This window comes from Narcine bancroftii, chromosome 3 (genome assembly GCF_036971445.1).
Source record: "Narcine bancroftii isolate sNarBan1 chromosome 3, sNarBan1.hap1, whole genome shotgun sequence".
In the NCBI taxonomy this organism is placed as follows: Eukaryota; Metazoa; Chordata; class Chondrichthyes; order Torpediniformes; family Narcinidae; genus Narcine; species Narcine bancroftii.
In genome coordinates this window covers 269,294,997-269,312,407 of record NC_091471.1, presented here as the reverse complement: position 1 = coordinate 269,312,407, position 17,411 = coordinate 269,294,997, and positions in this window count along the sequence as shown.

Below are 17,411 nucleotides of genomic sequence, written 5' to 3'. Positions count from 1 at the left end.
GTTGCAGAATAAAAGGTGACTGCAGCACAGCAAACAAAACAGATGTATAGGCAATCTAGTGTGAAAACTGAAGACAATGTAGTTACAGGTGAGATGTAACTTTAGCCTTTCATATTGCTAAATAAATTGGTTTACAGTAAGTTTTGGTTATGAAATACGTACACTTGTTTATAGCGTTATATTAGTTGTTGTTTTAAATTTCCAGTGGACTTAATACCAAGAAAGGGGTACGTGTTCATTGTATGTATGTTGGGGGTTGGGGGGAAAGCTAGGAATGTGGTCTGGGAGCCAGGGGGGCAGCAGCCCAAAAAAGTTTGGGGACCAGTGCTGTAGATTCTTCTCCATATTTTCATTTTGAGTTTGCGATAGTGAAATTATAAAAAAATGTATGCTATCCAGCTGAAGTATCCAGAAGAGGGAGCTATCGTTGGAGTAGTCAGGAGAAAACCACTGCTGTGAACAATAGGAAATAGACAGATTAATTTGTGAACAAAATTTATGTATTTTAGTTCTCTTCATATTCCAGTCCTCATGCAGCATTGATATTTTCTCCCTTCTCTGCCATAACTCTGTTTTTACACCTTGCTTCTCTATCCTGTTGATTTTATCTATGACTCTCTGGAGAAACAGGAAAAGGCTCAAGTCATTGTGTCCTAGAATAATGATGAAGGGGAAGCTGATGGATATTGGCCGGGGAAGGAATAAGGAACTAAATCAGAGAAAATTCAAGCACGTGGGTACCATCAGCCAGGCCCGTCACGCAAGTTCAGGACATCACCAGCCTTGGGGTAGTTCGCAAGACTCTGTCCTTGACCATAGTGGTGGTTTTTTTGTGTGAGATAGGGAAATGGATCGATACACAATTCAGCAGCACGGTTGGCGGAAGTGGTTAGCGCAACGCCTTTACAGCGCCAGCAATCGGGACTGGGGTTTGAATCCCATGCTGTCTGTAAGGAGTTTGTACATTCTCCCTATGTCTGCATGGGTTTTCTGGTCTGCAGGGGCTCTGGTTTCCTCCCAATGTTCAAAACATACCAGAGATGTAGGTTAATTGGGTGTAATTGAACAGCATGAACTTGTGGTCCGAAATGGCCTGTTACTGTACTGTATGTATATATGGCTAAAAATTCAAGTGTTCTAATGGTGTTGGAAAAAAATGACAGTGGATTGTTTTGTTTCCTCAGTAAAATAGATTGTCCTGTGAAAATAGTCCACGGACACCTGTAGTCTATTAGTAGTAGTCAAAGATTCGCTGAATTGATTCAGAATCAGATTTATTGTCACGATCATGTCACAAAATTTGTTGTTTTATGGCAGCATCACTGCAAATATTTATATTATCTCATTACAAAATAAATAAAAATTTGTGCAAGAAAAAGAAAGACAAATTAAGATAGTGTCTGTGGTTCATTGATCACTCAGGAATCTGATGGCAGCAGGGAAGAAGATGTCCTTGTACAGTTGAGTGCTGGCCTTCAGGCTCCTGTAACTTTTTCCCAATGGTGGCAAAGTGAAGAGGGCATGGACTGGGTGGTGGGGTCTTTAAGGATAGAGACTGCTTTCTTAAGACACCCGTCTCATGTAAATGTCTTCAATGGAGTGAAGACTGGTGCCCATGATATTGCTGATCGAGTTAACCCTCTGGAGTATTTTCTTGTCCTCGAACCAGACAATGATGCAACCAGCCAGAATGCTCTCCACAATACACATGTGGAAGTTTCTAAGAAACTTCGGTGGCATGACGAATCTCCTCAAACTCCTTACAATATTGGCAAGCCTTTTTCGTGATTGCATCAGAATCAGGATTTATTGTCATGAACAAGTCATGAAATTCAGCATAAACATGAAGGCTCCAGATCAAATTGTCAGAGATGTTGTCACTCAGGAATTTGAAGTTCTTGACCCTCTCCAGTTCTGTCCCCTCAATGAAGGCTGGTTCGTGTTCTCCTGATTTTCTCCTGAAGTCCACAATCAGTTCCTTAGTTTTGCTAATGTTGAATGCAAGGTCGTTGTTGTGATGCCACTCAACGAGCTGATCAATCTTCCTCCTGTACGCTCCCTCATTGCCGTCTGTGATTCTTCTGACAACCATGGTGTCATCAACAACTTCTGTGGCACAAGTGGCTTTTAACAGTGGATCGCTTCTGAAGGATATATCTGACAGGATAAGCTCCTTGTTAAAATGAATCCTCTCCAAAACCTTAATCAAATATCTTTCTTCTCACCATAAAACTGAGCTTTCTTGTATGATTAGTATTTTCTATGGATGCTACGTAGATCAGGACTCTAGGGTGCCAGCTGCTTTGGTGTGCCCATAGAGATTATTAAAAATACTTATTAGCAGTACACAGGACTGAAAATCAGCCTTTCCATTTTCCCTGCTACTGATGCAGATTTCAGACTTGATAGTACAAATCCGAATCATTAGGAAAGGCATCTAAACAGCTGCCTGTGTTTGGAGCAGCGTTTGCCCTTACCGTTTGATCTTTAAGTTCCAAAAGCAGTGCCCAGGGCAGTGACATAATCCACCCAACAGTCGTCATAGGAACCTGTCTTCTTGTTCCCTCGTGATCTGTTCTCAAAGGGCCAGGAACCTTAGGCTTTTCAGTAATGAGTACGTGCGTTGGCAGAACTGAAATGTCCTGACAATCCTCTGGGGTTCTTTTATGCAGAGAAGTAAATAGTTTTTGACAATTTCCCTTCTTGACTTCCCTTTATGTACAGAAAAAATTAAACTTTTTGCTTTCTATATGCATTCACGCTGTGTTTCAAAGTCACCCTATCTGCTCACTATCTCCAAAGATGTTATTTGCCTTCATTCAGATAATTTATAAGGCAGCAGTGAAAGCCTCAAATAGAAGCCAACTGGGGTTGCTATGAAATAGCTGGCTTTTGTAAGAGAGTAGAAGCCTCAGGACCCCTTGACACCACCTGTTGAATAATACAGGACCCTGGGACTTAGTTATAGTTTAACACTAAATACAATTGCAAAGAAAGTTAAAACAAAAGAAAATAAAATTGGGGGATATGCTTTCAAAATACAAGGTTGTGAAGGTCCTTTAGTTTCTGTTAATCTTTAAATTATTCGTTTGATCAAAGGAGTCTAGCTTGGAAATCATTCTCTGTTGGTTGCAAGAAACTCAATACATCATCATGGTGTTGTTCTCTACCTCTCAAGTTCAACTTATTGTCTTCAATGGAATATATTTGTGAGTTGGAATACAAAAGCTGAGTTGTGATTCTGGAGCACATTTAGCATAACCAACAGGGAAGTATTTTCAGGCAATTATTCCTGTGCTGTTGCATGTTTTGGCTTGTGTTGAATCTGAGTGTGGGAGAGAGGGGTCCATATTGACAGCTCGGCAGTGAACATAATACAGATTGCATCTGACCTTCCCCTTCAGTGCTGGACATTGGAATATGGTGGCGGAGCAGGGATGAGCTGAGGAGATGGGAAAGATGCAGCAGAAGCAGAACTCAGCTGGAGGCCAGACAGGATTGACACCTCCTCCCTCTCCATCATTTGGGGCCCCAAATAATCCTTGCGACTTTGCAAGAGTTATTGCAAAAACAAAAACTGCAAACACACTGTGTATATATAAATATATAATTCTATGGCCATGTCCTCCTTTGGAATGACCAGCCTATCAGGGGCTCATTTAAGAACTCTTACATTTGCACTTCACTGATTTTATTTTTTATTTTATTTGTTTATGTGTACAGTATTCTGCATTGCCAGTAAGTAGCAATTTTACCTCACCTGGAGGGAAAAGAATCTCAGGGTTGTATGTGATGTCATGTGTGTACTCTGACAATAAAGCTGAAATCTGAAGCCGATCCTAAGGCCCTGACCCCAGAATACCCAGATATTTAAAAACTATATTAATAGTTTTGTATAACAAAGTTTCCAGTAAATAATTAACAATTTAAATCTCACTTGCACCTTCATTTTTGCAATGAGTCAATTTAAGTAAGAACTGTTCAGTAAGTGTATATCATTTATAATAGTGGCTCATGGAAAGTAATTGTTCCCTCAGTGGTATCACTCTTTTAGGTGACTATCTTCAGAGTAGGGCTGCATGAAGGTTTGGGGACAAAAGATCCCAAATGGGATAAAACACGGAAGTCTTCAAACCCCATGAATGAAGTAAAACCACAATGCTGGACAAAAATAAAGATACATAACCAATATTTTGGGCTTGAGCCCTTCATCAAGGTATAATGAAGGTACCCTGATGAAAGACTCAAGCTCTAAATGTTGGCTATATAACATACACTGTTTGACCTGCTGAGTTCCTCCAGCATTGTGCCTTTAGGTCCCAAATGGAGCCAGTTTGAAAGAAAGCAACTGTAGAAGTACTGGCTGGCTCTGTAAACTGTTTACATTTTTGACTATTTGCAGGATTATAGAGATTGAAATTGATTATAGAGATTTGTGTGAGATGGGGAAATGGATCGATACACAATTCAGCAGCATGGTTGGTGGAAGTGGTTAGTGCAACGCTTTTACAGCGCCAGCTGAGACTGAGACCAGTGATTCTGTGCTTGGCTCAGTGGTGAGTCTGGTGACAGGGTAAACTGTCCAATCTGCCAGCACTGGCCTCCAGGACATCTGAGAACTTCAGAACACCTAGACTTCCTCTTTCCTTGGGCACGAGCAAGTCTGCGACCTGCTGAGCCACAGCTAGCGTTTTCCCCTCAGAACCACAATAGTCAATCTGGAGCAGTCTTGGTTTAGCTGGCCAGCTGCTTTTGGCTGAAAAATGTTGGTCAGGGATTCCTGCTTCAATTACAACCCATTGGGTACCGAGGTGTTGAAGAATTGGAACAAGGGTAGAACAACCAGCTGTGTGAATAAATCCACTGTGTGAGGTCCTGTTGCGGAAGGCAATGGTGGGTGCGGGTAGGTGGGTGGTGAATGTGGTAAGGATTGTGCCAGTTATATGATCACTTTCAGGAAAGAAGAGAAGAACTTGAGAATGAAGGGAAAAGTATCAGCTGCCATATTTTGGGTAATTGTGTATACTGGTCTGTCCACAGTCTCATGCATGGCCAGTTGAAACCACCTGCACATTGGAGGAACCCACACGTCATCTTCCTCCAACTGGACGCTATTAACATTGACCTGCATTTTCCATTAAAGCCCAACTCCCCTTCATCTTTGTCCCTGTCTCCTTTCCTCTAGTTCTGTCTCTCTCTTCCCTTGAACAAAGCCAAAATGAATTATTGCCTTTCCTCTTATCTTATCCAATTAACACCTTTTGTCTGTTGGTCTGGACTCTCCCTCCTCCCCCCTTTCTCTCCAAATCTTTACATATTTTATAAATTTAAATTAAATTTTAAAATTTTGACATACAGCATGGTAACAGGCCCTTTCGGCCCACGGGCCCATGCCACCCTACAGCACCTGGTACATTTAGAATGGTGGGAGCACCTGGAGGAAACCCATGCAGACATGGGAAGAACGTACAAACTACTTCCGTACAGAGTGAGATTCAAGCCCCCATCCCGACCACTGGAGCTGAAACAGTGTGGTGCTAACTGTGCCGCCCTCTTTATTCAGACATCTGCCTGCTTTTTGCTTATACCTTGAAGAAGGGCTCGGGCCTGAAACATTGGTAATATATTTTTACCTCCGATGGGCGCTGCAAGACTGGCTGAGTTCCTTCAGCATTTACTGTGAGTTTTTATTCTGTTCTGTGTACTTTACTGAGTAAATATGTTCTGTAATACTTTTATAAAGGCATTAAAATATCACCTCTTGGTGTTTTATTTAAAAGACAAGCTGAATTAACCTTTCACTCAAAAGTTAAGAAATCTGAATGTGATCTCTACGATTGACACCATTTGCGATTTAAACAACTTACTCAATAGGAGACTTTTTATCATTGAAAGTATTCAAACCATGACCCAACTGTCAGAAGCCATTTGAGTCTTCATGATTTATATGCCCTCCTTGCTTGTTGAATGTTTTTTTTCTCTCATTTGGAATATTTCTTTAACTCATATACTTCTATGAGGTCATAAAAATAATCCAAAGCTCCTTAAACTGTCTACGTAAGCGAGTCCATGAGGCCACAATTACCTCTGGGTCGAGAAATGGACATTGACATAAACAGGTGGGCAACTCCAGTAGTGACTGGAAAAAGATCAAACTGTTGAGGTTAAAGCTAAGCTTTGCTCTGGATCGTTGCCCAGTTATCCTGTTTCCTATTGTAAAATGACAGAAAAGAAATTAATGAAGTCTGAATTGTTAAAGATTGTGTGTGCTGAAACAAATATTGCTGTTCTTTTGGATCACCACTTTGCAATTTGGTGTCTGAGAACTGGTTCCGTTGGGTGTGCCTAATTACCTGCATTTAGCTGCCTAAAGAAATCTCTTGGTGCCTGCCACATTGACCACCGCCAGTGGGCTGATAACGCCTCAAACCGTGCATCTTGGCGCCTCACAGTTCGGCGGGCAGCAACCTCCTTTGAAGAAGACCGCAGAGCCCACCTCACTGACAAAAGGCAAAGGAGGAAAAACCCAACGCCCAACCCCAACCAACCAACTTTCCCCTGCAACCGCTGCAATCGTGTCTGCCTGTCCCGCATCGGACTTGTCAGCCACAAACGAGCCTGCAGCTGACGTGGACTTTTTACCCCCTCCATAAATCTTCGTCCGCGAAGCCAAGCCAAAGAGAAAGAAGAGCTGTGGAAGACTGGTTGAGCTGACCTTCAAAATTGGGCCATGCCCTGGGAAGTGGTGTTGTTTCTGAGTGATGACCAAACTTCACATGGGCAGCACCTGCAGCCACTCCCACAGCCTTTGAGAGCTTGTCACCATGATAGAGAGATACAAGCAGAAGGGTGTCCTTCAGCTCACTGGGTGTGTGCTGACCCATTGATACTGATCTTACACTAACCCCATTTCTTTTGTGCTCTCCACATTCCCCATCAACCCCCTCTGCACTGTACCACTTGAGAAAGTGAATTTTAGAATATACTAGTAAAAAAAATAAGTTTAAAATGGTAACTGGAAGTTTAAAATTGTGACTGGAATGGGAAAAGCTGGGATTGGGTGGGGGGGGGGGGGAATGGTGCAACAGCTTTGGACTGCATTCCTTTCTTGTTATCAGCTTGGGAATTGATAAGAAGCTCCATATTTGGTAGAGTGGTGTGAGACTAACTGACGAATCCTGAGAGAATTTTAAGGAAGCAACTGGAATGTTCCAGAAACTAGAGATTAGAAACTATAAATTAGGTGATTTTGTAAGCCATGAGTTAGTCTCCTTTGTAGTAAATTAGTAACTTGTGGCTGTGCTTCTTGCTGTAATGGAGTTCTCAAGCTTTGCAAAGTGATCAGAAGTTTATTTTTGTAGCTGTATTCGTGTTTGTTTCGGAGCAATCTCAGTCCACTTTAACATTTGGCATAGTCAGTAGGATTTGACCTGTGAGGGGAAACCACACACTAGGGGCAATTTGCTGTGGCAAATTATCTGGAATGTGGAAAGAAAATAAAACAACCAGATGAAACCCAAAATGTTACAGGGAAAATATGCAAGCACAGAGCACCTGAGGCACGATTGAACCCAGTTCTCTGTCATAGTGAAGCCGTGGGACTGCACCACTGGGCTGCCCAGACTTTGTTGCCTGTGTTTTCTATGCTGGAGTCACAGATGCAAGTTATTAAAATACATAATTAAAAATAAGTAACATAACTTTAACATAAAGTAAAATATCACAAGTACTTGCTTCTTTCCCCACAAAGATGCTGACCCGAGTAAGGACTATATTGACAGAGAGATCTAGCCGGGGTAATATTGAGGTCTGGATATGATGTCACTCGCTCTTATCTCTCTCCTCAGCATTTCAGTTGCTTCCACTTCACTCAAAGATAGGTCTAATGATAGACCAAGAGGCCAAATGTGCCAGTGTCTGACCATCAGCTTTGGTTGTGCCTGCACAGGAGACCAAGGGGAGTGGGGCTCTGAGCAGCCTCCTGTCTGATTTGGCCCATCGACATCACATTATCTAGCTTCACTTTCAACATAGTCTGACCTTAAATCTTCCTTAATCTTCTCACACTGGTGATAAACTTGCAGTGTGAACAGAAAGAGTGAAAGGACAGAGAGAAGAGTGATGCTCTCAATCTTTCCTTGCATTGCACCCAAATTTTATTCTGCTCGGGATTACTTTTACACCAAGCAGTACCACTTTTTCCATTTAAGTATCTTCAAAATGTGAATCAGATTGAGGTGAATATACGCACCCAGCAAGTCCATGAAAACCTAATGTCTGAAATGGAGTAGAATCTAAAAATACATAACCAATTAATTTCAGCTGAAATCGAAATAGAGATTTTATGGTATCTGCAGTTCAGACCTGAATCTCCTTTAACAACGCTGAAGGACAGAAATTGGTTTCTATATTATCTACCTGTTCTGTTGGGAAGAGTATCAGGTTTGGTGGGTTCACAGAGAGATGAGGCTGGACCCAAACATTACAATAACACATAACTTTAATTAAGAATGGGAAACAAACAGGGGACAATGTTAAATGCTACTTGATTACTATTTCACTTAAGCAATGATATAGACATTCACCTTGGACCTAGGTTGGGCTCTGACAACAGTGAAGCTATACTCAACATGACTAAACAGGATCACTGTGTTTCCGATGGAGCAGGGTGCTGTGGGAGCTGCTCTCCAGTGTCAGAGGGGAGGGTAGAGAAAGAAATTTGTCTGGTCACCGACTCGTGTGCCTGGTTTCTCTGGCTTGGTTGGTAAATGTAAACCTCTTTATATGTGTATATTAATTCTGTGTGTGTGTCGCTTCTCTATATGTGTGCTATGTCATGTTTTTGCACCGAGGAATGGAGAAAACTGTTCTGTCAGGAGGTACTTGTGTAATTGGATGATAATTAAACTTGAACTTGAACTAATTCTGTTTTCATTAAGGGGACCAAATAAAAAGGGATCAGTTCACAACTCTGCTTCCGTCTCAAGTTTTTAACTGAAAACCAATATATCACTGGCAGTGGTGAACATTATTAGTAAATAAACTAATTGCAACATTCCAATATTTTATGTGTAGAATTATTTGTAACTGGGAGTGATTAGGATACTTCCATAGATTATTGGTTTTTACAATGCATTTGACAAACAGAGAATGATTGCACAGCACCAATTTTGTTGTGGAATTCATAGCATGTCAGGAAATCCACAAGCCAAACATGATCCATTTTAAATTGTCATCTGAGATCTGAGGTTAGATTTATTGCACTGAAGTCACTGCAGGGTATCTGCTTTTTAATAATATCAACTTTATGGGCAGCTTTTATACAATCTTGGGTCTGTTTAGTTGTCATGAGGGGGGTCTGGGTTACTGTTATTTTCACACAGCATGATAGGCCCTTTATGCTCATTTCTGCAATGGACAAAATTTAGCTCATCACTTTACATTGCAGGAATTTTTTAATTAGAAACAAAAAGAAAGTTTTGTATTTTTCTGGCCCTTTCATATCACTTTCAAAATGTTTTTGCAGAGAATTAATCATTTTTAAAATGGTCTCTGTTGCATTGTTGAAAATAAAGCAGCCAATTTGTACCCATCAAGATTCTGTCGCTCTGCTCTTGCATAGATAGGGTAAGCTAGTTGCAATGTCTTTCCCAGGGCAGGGGGTGTCAAATCCTGGAGGACGCACATTTAACATGAGAGGGGACAAGTTTAAGGAAGTGCATGGCAACTTTGGGAGAGAATGGAATGTGTTTGCAATTGGCTTTCAGAGTAGTGGTGGAAGCAGATAATTGTGTTTAAAAGGCTGTTAGATAGCACTGACAAAAGGCAAAGGAGGAAAAACCCAACACCCAACCCCAACCCACCAATTTTCCCCTGCAACCGCTGCAATCGTGTCTGCCTGTCCCGCATCGGACTTGTCAGCCACAAACGAGCCTGCAGCTGACGTGGACTTTTTACCCCCTCCATAAATCTTCGTCCGCGAAGCCAAGCCAAAGAAGAAAGAAGAGATAGCACGTGAATGTACAGGGAATTAAGGGATATAGATTATTTGCAGGCAGAAAACCTCCTGTTTCTATTTGGGAATCAGTAGATTTTCAGCACTTTGTGAAGTTCAGTCTTAAAGAGACAAAAAAAAAGTGGGAATGTCGCTCTTAAGATAAAGTAAAACGTTTGGGTTGGGTGAGTTTATTTTGTGTATGCGTTGTCTTCACTTTCTATCAAACCCATAGAAGTGGGGTTTCAAGACTCCAGGAATGGCCAGCCACAGTGCTCAATTCCTCACCACAACCTCTCATGCTGTGAATACATCACTTCTAGCCCATATGTACAACTTCCTTCATTCAACACTTTATGGAACCACTGCTCAAAAATCTTCATCAATTTCCAACAATGAACTTAAGATATAGAAGTGCTCCAAAGATTTATTTTTATGTTGCAACCATTTCAACCGCACTGCAATCTACAGCAGGGAAAACTAACCAATGGAAGAACTCGGCACGTCAAGCAGAACTCATGGAAGGAAACTGAGACCCTTCATCTAGACTGAAAGATAGCCAGCATAAAGAAGTGAAGTGAAGGCGTGGGGAAAGAGCTACTGAGCAATAGGTGGATCCAGGTGATTAGGAAATGGAGTTAAATGGCACAGAGAAGGGTGGAGATAAGAAGGAGCATGATTATGGGATATGATAAGAAAGGAAGATAATGAGTGGAATTGAGTAGAGGAAGATTGGTGGATAGATGGGAACAGTGTGGAGAAGGGGTAGGGACCCGTTGGAAGCAGAATGACGATAATGGGCTGATGAAGTAGGGAAAGAAAATGGGCGTCAAGTGGTTGAGGGTTGGAAAGAAGAGTGGATCAGAAGGAGGGAGAGAAGGCCAGAGGGGAAACAGATCACCTGAAGTTGGAGAATTTAATATTCATGTCACTGGGCTGCGGACAACCTTAGCAGATAATGAGGCGGAGCTCCTCTAGTTTGTGCTTAGGCTCACCCTGGTAGTGGAGGAGGGTGAGGAGAAACAGGTCGGAGTGGGAAAGGGGAAGGGAAATTAAAATAACTTGTAACCAGGAACTCCAGCAGGGGGCATAGCCAGGTTCTAAAGTTAAGGAAGTGAGCACATGAAAAAGGTGCCTCGATGGTGACTCAATGGTTGAATGGCCAGCCGCACTGATTTTTTCGCAGTGTCAGACCATGGGATGGAGGGCGGGTGATGGTGGTGTCGGATCAGGGAGGGGGAGTGTGGCAGTGGCAGATGGGGGTGGGTGGAAAGGCGGCACTTTTGAAAAATGTGCTGTCACTCCCCCTACACACCCCCTAGCTATGCCACTGAGCTCCAGGTGACTATTGCAGTCATAGCGTGGGCATTTGGCAAAGCGGTCACCTTCTCTGGACTTGGCCTCATTGATAAAGAGGCGGGCAGATCAAGAGTACCGATAGGATCAGGCAATTGCCCATGAGAATAACATTTCATCTTGGTTTTTGCTTTCAGAATTAAATCCCTTCAATGCGCATCAGACCGTTCCATCTCAGGCTGTCAAAATCTAGATTTTGCAGGTCAGTCAGAATTGCGTTCTACAATGGTAAGTACTGATTCCATTCTCAAGCATTGCAGGTGGACGAGGAGTTTCTGATATTTATTAGCAAGTGAATGTACAGAGAGAACAGCAAAGTAACACCTTGTTAGTATCTTTGAAGAGAATTCTGAAATGACTTACTAATAAGCCAGTGGGCCAGACCATCTATCTTTGTGTTACTATCACTGTGGTAACAGGTATCAAATGAATCTTAATGTAGCATCTAGGCTGCACTGTTAGATTAATAGAAATAAACTGACAAGTTTTCAACTTCAGATTCATTTCAAGAACAACCTTTGCCACAATGAGGGGAAGATGTTTTTCATTGCCTTGCTTTCCTCCCCTTCAATCCCATTTTAATGTATAGGTGCTAATTCAACCTCAGCACTCTTAAGAACTAGAGCTAAAGGATGTGCTTTATTAAAATTTAAAACAAAATTATACATAGCAGCATTGCACAATTTAACCTCAGCTCACAAAGCTCCTGCTTTCATTCCCCTGAGAGGGGATTCTGCATCATCCTTAATTGATACACTGCCAAATTCTGGTAGTTAAGGGAATGTCTCCAACTTGCATGCTCAAACTGAGGTGAAATATTGACTCTTGATATAGAAAAAGCGCAAAGCTATTCAATCGAATTACAGCCCCCCACCCCCAAATGATCTTTCCTGCACAGAGTTGTGTTGGCTGATCTTGACCCTGATCTTGCCAAAGTCAGAATCACAATTTATTATTGTGAATACAAATCGAGATTTGTTGTTTGGCTGCAACATTACAGGTTCAAATATTGGTATAAATTACATTTTTAAAAATTAATAAATTTGTACAAAAAGAAGAGAAAGTGAGGTAGAGTCTGTGGTTCTTTGGTTATTCAGGAATCTGATGGCGGAGGGGAAGAAGCTGTCCTTGTGCCGCTGAGTGCTCGCCTTCAGGCTCCTGTACCTTTTACCCAATGGGAGCAGTGGAAAGAGGGCATGGCCTAAGTGGGGGTCCTTAAGGATAGAGGCCGTTTCCTTGAGACATAACATCTATGCTTATATTTTCAGTATCTGCCCTTGGACATTCAGTGTAGGTAAAATATGAAACTATAACTAATGAGGTATTCTCTTTGGCAATGGCCATTATCTCAACCATCTCTCTTTCAAGTATGATATTTAGGAGTGATCTGTAAGCTGCTCCTTTGGATGTCAAAGCAAGAATCATTTATTAAATAACATTGCAAGCTTGAGGGGTGAGTGACAATACTCCTATTCCTAATTCCAGTTTTCTGCATTACAATGGAAATTAACATAAGTAGCAGAAGTCCAACTAGGTCATACAAGCCTAAATCTGCTCTGCCATTCAATATGATCTTGGCTAATCTGGCATCTCAAGTCACACGATCATTTGATTCCATTTCCTGTGGCCCAACCAGAATTTCTTATCAGTAGTGTAAAAAAAAAGTCCAAGTAGGTCATACAAGCCTAAATCTGCTCTGCCATTCAATATGATCTTGGCTAATCTGGCATTTCAAGTCACACGATCATTTGATTCCATTTCCTGTGGCCCAACCAGAATTTCTTATCAGTAGTGTAAAAAAAAATGTTTTACAGTAGTGGTTAGCACAATGATTCAACCCAGGGTTGAAACTGGTGCTGTCTGCAAGGAGTTTGTGTGTTCTCCCCATGGGTGCTCCAATTTCCTCCCACACTTGGTTCTTAGTTCTTGATCTTCAAAAATATTCTTCATGGAATTTAAACTGAAAGGTGGGTGCGGGTGTCTTTGAGGAGATTTTTACCCTTCAAAAAACTTTCTGGGGTCGTAGGTTAATTGAGGTATTTAGCAGCATGTCCTTAGGGCAGGATTACTGGGCTGTGTCCATTACCTTTTGCAGATTTATCAGCTCAGAGGTATTGGTGCCCCCATATCAGGCTGTAATGCAGCTGGTCAGCATACTTTCCTCAACACATCTGTAGAAATTAGCCAAGTTTTCAATGTCATACAAAGCTCTGCAAACTCCTGAGAAAATAGAGGTGCTGGTGTGCTTTCTTCGTGTTGACATTTTTGTGTAATGTGAATGTGTGGAGAAAAAAAAAATAGTATTAATATTAGATTAGTATAAGTTGATGCTTAATGTGGCAGAAGAACCCGTTCCAATGCAGTATGACCTATTCATCACCAGGGACATTTAAGGACAGTTCAAACACTCATCATGGTGGTCTTGAGGGGTGCTGGGGCTTCAGATTCCTTCACCTGAGATAAATTTGCTGGTTTCCACTGACTCTATTTTGTGCGAGAGAACTTACAATCAAAGGATCTGCTAAGACAACCCATAATCTCTTGAACAAATTAAGGCGGGCAGAGTTGGGACAGGTTTGGTGATGGCTATGTGATGCTTCATTACCCGATGAGCTGAACACTTATGCACACTTTGAGTAGAAGAAGCAAACAATGTCTCAGAATTCCTGAAAAGGCTGAGGACTCTGATATCTGTCTCTGAGGATGATGTCAGAACATTATTCAAGAGGGTGAACCCTCGCAAGGCATCAGGCCCTGACAGCATACCTGACAGGGTACTGAAAATCTGAGCCAACCAACTAGCTGGAGTGTTCATGGACATTTTTTACCTCTCATTGCTACAGTCAGAGGTTTCTACCTGCTTCAAAAGGGCATCAATCATCCTGGTACCCAAGAAGAGTAGTGTGAGCTGCCTTAACGACTATTGGCCGGTAGCACTAACTTCTACTGTGATGAAATGCTTTGGTCATAGCCAGAATTAACATGTACCTAAGCAAAGATCTGGACCGAGTGCAATTCACCTATCATCACCATTGCTCCACTGCAGATACAATATCGCTGGCTCTCCACTCAGCTCTGGATAATCTCAAAAACACCAAATCATACATACGGCTGCTCTTCATTGACTACAGCTCAGCCTTTGATAGCATTATTCCCTCAGTGCTGGCCACAAACTCTAGGCCTCTGTATCCCACTCTGCAAATGGGACCAAAGTCAGTATGAATTGGAAACCACATCTCCTTCTCACTGATCATCAACACAGGCACACCCCAAGGATCCATGCTTAGCCCACTGCTCTACTCATTATACACCCACGACTGTGTGGCCAGGCACATTTCCAATGTTATCTACAATTTTGCCGATGACACCACAGTTGTCGGTAGAATCACAAGCAGCAATGAGGAAGCGAACAGGAGGGAGATCGATCCGCTCGTTGAGTGGTGTCACCACAATAACCTTGGGCTTAACATTAGCAAACCCAAGGAGACGATTGTGGACTTCAGGAGGAAGTCAGAGGAACACAACCCAGTCCTCATCGAGGGCTCAGTAGTGGAGAGGGTCAAGAACTTCAAATTCCTGGGTGTCAACATTTCCGAGGATCTGTCCTAGAGCCTCCATGTTGATGCAATCACAAAGAAGGCTCGCCAGCTGTTATACTATGTGAGGTGTCTGATGAGATTCGGGATGTCACCAAAAACTCTCGAAAACTTCTTCAGGTGTACCTTAGAGAGCATTCTAGTGGTTTGCATCACTGTCTGGTATGGAGGCACCAAATCTCAGGACAAGAGGGTTGTTAACTTGGCCTGTGACATCACAGGCACCAGACTTCACTCCATTGAGGACATCTACATGAGGTGGGTCTTAAAAAAGCAGCCTCTATCCTCAAAGACCCCCACCACCCAGGCCACACCCTCTTCACTCTGCTACCATCAGGGAAAAGAAACAGGAGCCTAAAGCCAAGGCCTCAGCGGCACAAGGACACCTTCTTTCCCACTGTCATCAGATTCCTGAATAATCAATGAACCCTTACTTTTCATGTGCTATTATTTTTAATTTTATTTATAGTAATGTTGTAAGATGGTTACAATGAATATTTGCACTAAGATACAAAACACCAAATTTCATGACTTGTTCATAACAATAATTTCTGATTCTGAATCTGAAGTTTGGGTGGAGGGCTGGATTCGATCAGAATGATCAGTCCTGTTATATGTCTGCAATTTATGGTCTCTTTGTTAAACTTGTTAATGATTATTTGGGGTAGATGCATCTGGTGATGCCTTGTCCTGGCACACTTCTGAACATAATACATTCTCATTGATGGTTTTAATGGATGGAGGAAAGAAAAGTAAAGACTGAGGGTTGTTTGAGGCATGTTACATTTTGACTAGGAGGTTAGGAATGTTTGACAGGGTTTTCAATCTTTAAATATTTATATTGCTCCCAGCTCTTTTACTCCTTCCAATTATACTGCATCAGGAGGCATGGCAGGCGAAGGCAGAGCTTACCTTCTCACTATGAACAAACACAACAGTCAGAGAAGGAAATCTGTCAAGAACATTCTAAATCTAAATTCTAAATCCTCACGCTGTAGGGAAGCAAAAAAAGAGCCATGGCTTTTCTTTAAAATGTAAAATTGTCTTGTGATGTCAGGTCAGATACCACAGGGAGCAGGTCCAGGAAGGATTCTCTCTCTTCTACTTAAGACATTATTATTCATGGAAAGTCCTAGCAATTTATTAGCAGTCCCATCACAGGAGAAGATTTCATTTTTATTTGGCTGCTTGCTCAGTTATTGTGATCAGAAACAGCACTTTGACCGATTAAGCATCTGTAATGATTTATAAATGTCATGATCGAAGTTAACGTTCTTATTTTAATTTTGCCTCTCCATTTTGAAATTTATTCTCTTACTTCCTTAGCCTATCATACATTGCCACTATAAAGGAACCTATGAAATTCTTGAGCAATCCTAATCAGAGGTCTATGAGAGCAGGTCGAGTTGGTCAGTGTTGCTGATTGAGACGTGGGTGTGTGGAGAATCTTATTAGTTGTGTGTCCCTATTGACATATCAAGGTCTTCTGAAGCTTGCTTCGTTGATTTGTGGAGTTCAGTGAAATGTCAACGTTTTTCTTCCTGAAATTAGCCATTGGTTTGCCTCTTCTGGAGTTGACAATATGAAAGAATAGAGCAACCTTTTTCTTTCCACTCACATACCACTTTAAGTCATCCCTATGCGATTGGTGCTCTGTGATTAGTAAGGGATATCTTAAGGTGGTATGTGAGTGGGAAGGAAAGGTTGAGAACCACTGCTGTAGATCCATTTGTTTCTGAAATATTTTGCTTGAGAAAAATTGTCATTAGCCCATTTCCTTTGGAGTTCTGAAACCTTGCACATAACGAGTCAATTAGGAACGATTAAAAAAGTGGTATTCAAACTTTTTCTTTCCACTCACATCCCTCCTTAAGCAATCCCTTCCTAATCACAGAGCACCGATGGCATAGGGATGACTTAAAGTGGTATGTGAGTGGAAAAAAAAAGGATGAGAACCACTGGAATAGAGAAAAGAAGTAGTTTTGCCATTAATTTCAGTGATTTTATTCTATGACTTGATATTGACAATGTTTATTGTCATATACACAAGTACAACACACATATTCACAGAAATTCTTACTGCAGCCAATAGGTACATAAGATACACCAACTACAATGGTAAACATGAATTACCCTAGTACAGAAAGAGTTAATAAACAGAGATAAATAAATGTTCACAGTTATAGTTAGTGCAAGAAAAAAGTGGAGTTTAACAATGCAAGCAGATCTTTTTGGTTACCTCAGAGTAGTTTATAGTTAGGGTAGTAAGAGGAGGTTTATGGACCTGACAGATATTGGATAAAAACTGTTTTTGAACCTAGAGTTGCAGAACTTCAGGCTTCTGTACTTGGTTTTGGAAGGTAGCAGCAAGAAGCTGTTACGAGCAGGGTGATGGGAATCCTTTATAATGCTGTTTTCCTTCTTAAGGCAGCATCTCACATCGATGTCTTCAATGGATAGGAAAT